This window comes from Echinops telfairi, unplaced genomic scaffold (genome assembly GCF_000313985.2).
Source record: "Echinops telfairi isolate 266 unplaced genomic scaffold, ASM31398v2 ScPeMD7_443;HRSCAF=831, whole genome shotgun sequence".
Classification (NCBI taxonomy): Eukaryota; Metazoa; Chordata; class Mammalia; order Afrosoricida; family Tenrecidae; genus Echinops; species Echinops telfairi.
This window is the reverse complement of record NW_022104341.1, coordinates 59706244-59709390: the sequence shown is the minus strand read 5'-3', so window position 1 is coordinate 59709390 and position 3147 is coordinate 59706244. Positions and strand designations below refer to the sequence as shown.

The 3147-nt window shown below is 47.3% G+C and overlaps 1 pseudogene; it reads right to left on the bottom strand.

Moving 5' to 3' along the window:
* Positions 1 to 420: 420 nt before the first annotated feature.
* The window catches only part of LOC101662303, a 3656-nt pseudogene continuing 929 nt past the window's right edge, over positions 421 to 3147 (bottom strand).

Here is a 3147-nt window from a genome sequence, read left to right as displayed (position 1 = left end):
AAGAATGGGTGGGAGAAAGGTGCAGCTGTCTGCTCTCACAGTGGTTTGCAGCCTCAGAGACCCACAGAGGCCGTTCTACTCTGACTTCACTATGAGTTGGAATTGACCTGATAGCAGTGAATGAGTTTGTGAGAAGAATGTTAATGAAATCAGTATAATAAAAATGTATTGGATGCAATTAAAGCAGAGGACGTTGATGTCTTCTTCCTTTTTTTAAAATCTGGGTACAGTATACTTAATTGATGGTACATGACAAGGTTGGGCTCATAAGCCCCTCCCCTTCCTTCAGGGGGCCTGGATTGAAACTCCAGACGATGGGATAGTCTCAGTGCATTGGGGGATCGAGTTGGGGGCAGATTTCTCAGAAGTTGAGGGCCTCTCTTCCTCTACCGTGGCTGGGGCTGGTGGTCCAGGGGGCTCTTACTCCTTGGAGACCATGCGGACTGTGAGGTCCACCACTCTGTTGCTGTCGCCAAATTCATTGTCATGTCAGGAAATGAGCTTGACAACCTGGTTGCTGAGGGTAACACCAGCCTCAGCATCAAAGGAGAAAGAGTGGGGCTCACTGTTGAAGTTACAGGAGACAACCTGGCCCTTGGTGTAGCCCAGGATGTCCTTTAGGGGACCATCTGAGGCCTGTCTCACCACCTTCTTGATGTCATTGTACTTGGCAGCATATACGATCCATGACGGACACATTGGGGTCAGGATGTGGAAGGCCATGACAGTGAGTTTCCCATTCAGCTCTGGGATAGCCTTGCCTGCAGCCTTGGCAGTGCAAGTCAATGTGGGGAGGATATTCTGGGCAGCCCCCAGTTATAATCCCCAATTTTCCAAGAGGGGCCATCCACAGTCTTCTGGGTAGCAGTGATGGCATGGACTATGGTTATGAGTCCCTCCACGATGCTATAGTTGTCCTGGATGACCTTGGCCAGGGTGGCCAGGAAATTAGTGGTGCAGGAGGCATTGCTGACAATCTTGAGGGAGTTGTCATACTTCTCATGGTTCACACCCATCACAAACATGGGGGCACTGGGAGAAGGGGCAGAGATGATCACCCTTTTGGCACCACCCTTCAAGGGAGCCCCAGCCTTCTCTATGGTTTTGAAGACACCAGTGGACTGTACGACATAGCATCCGCTTCACCCCACGTGATGTTGGCAGACTCTTGCTCCTAGAAGATGGAGATGGACTTCCCATTGACGACAAGCCACCCGTTCTCAGCCGTGATGGTGCCATTGAATGTTTCCTGGGTGGAATCACAGTGAACATGTACACTATGTAGTCCACATCCATGAAGGTTTCATTGATGGCAACAATGCCCACTTTGCGAGAGTTGAATCCTTCACCAGCATGTCTCCGGGACTCAGCTGAGACTACACGGGAATGGGAAGATGCTGCTGCCTGTCACACGGGAAGGCGCAGAGAGTCGACACCAATGTCTTTAAGTAAGTCAGCTGAACAGAAGAAAAGAAATACTGAAAAATAAATTAGCAAAGATTTAATGTAAGCTCAGGACCACACTCTCAGTGGACACTATAGTCAATTGGGATAACACAGTCCATGAACTCAATGTTTTACCTCCTCCTATGGTGAGTGTGTTAGTCGGGGTCGACTAGAGAAACAAATTAATAGACACTTGTATGTGTATAAGACAGAGCTTTATATAAAGAGTAATTGAACATTAAGAAAACATCTCAGCCCAATTCAGATCAAGTCCAAAAGTCCGATACCAGCCCATATGTCTGATACCAATCTATAAATTCTTTTTAAGACTCATGTAACACATGCAATGATGCCAAATGTAGGAAGATCACAGGCCAGTGGGTGGAAAGTCTTGTGGATCCAGTGGCGGTGGAAGCATCTCAGTTTTGACATGGGTCTCCATGTGGGTCCTCCAGCTACAGGGCTCTATGTGTCTTGTCAGCCGGAAGACAAAACAGAGAGTGCCTCCCACCTCCAGGTAGGAATAGAGGAGTTCCCAGAATCCTCAGGAGAAGGCCATGCCCACCCAGAGACCTCATTGGCTATGGCCTGATTGACAGGCTAGACTCCACCCCTTCACAAGTTTGCAGGAGATTATATAACTGCCACAGTGAGTCTTAAGATTGTGAGTGGCCATCTAATGTATAGTTATTGGCCTCTCCAAAGCAATGAAGAGTGAGGAAAATCAAAGACACATAGAAAAAATTAGTCCAGTTGATCATATTGACTGAGACCACTGTGCTGAGACCAGAAGAATTAAATGGAACCTGGAAACTAGCACTGACTTCTTGGAAAGGGATTGTGCTAGAAGATTCTGGATTGAGTGGGAGAGAAATGTGGAACAAAAGTCAAAATCATTAAAAAAACATGCAAATGAGTCAAATACAAACTGGTGGAACCCTTGGGACTGTGGCTGTTAGTCATCGTTTGGGCTGGAATAGAACTCAGCCCTGTGGCTCCATTTTCAGCCAAGTGGTACACAGGTCCATAGGTGAGGAATGACACTAGGGAGGTTGTTCTTGGAATAACCAAGCATTTGAGATCCAAAGGATAGCATTTGCTGGGGACAAAGTTCAGAGGCAGAAGGGGTTAGACAAGGAGAAAGGAAAAGAGGACATGGAGGAAGTACTGTGATTGATGTTACATTGTGGGGTATGGTAGTCACCTAATCTGGTGTCAGTTTAAGGATTAAGAGTGTAGGGGTGGAGTCTAGGATGACCATCTGGAGAAAGCCAATGAGACTGCTGTGTGGGCATGGCCTTCCCCTGAGAATTCTAGTACTTCCTCCTTGGAGGCAGAAGACACCTCTCTCTCACCCCACTCCGGGTACCATAATGTGTTAGTCTGGGTAGACTAGAGAAACAAAATTATACACATGCGTATGTATATAAGGCAGAGGTTTATATACAAGAGGAACTGAACATTGAGACCACATCCCAACCCAGTTCAGTCCAAGACCATAAGTCCGATATTAGCCCACATGTCTGATACCAACCTATAAAGTCATCTTCAGAATCAAAGCACATGCAATGAAGCCAAAGGCAAGACGATCACAAGCCAGTGGGTAGAAAGTCTTTGGGTCTGGTGGTGTTGTAAGCATCTCGGCACTGGCAGGGGTCTCTCGGAGGCTTCTCCGGCTTCCGAGGTCTGGTTGCGTCCATG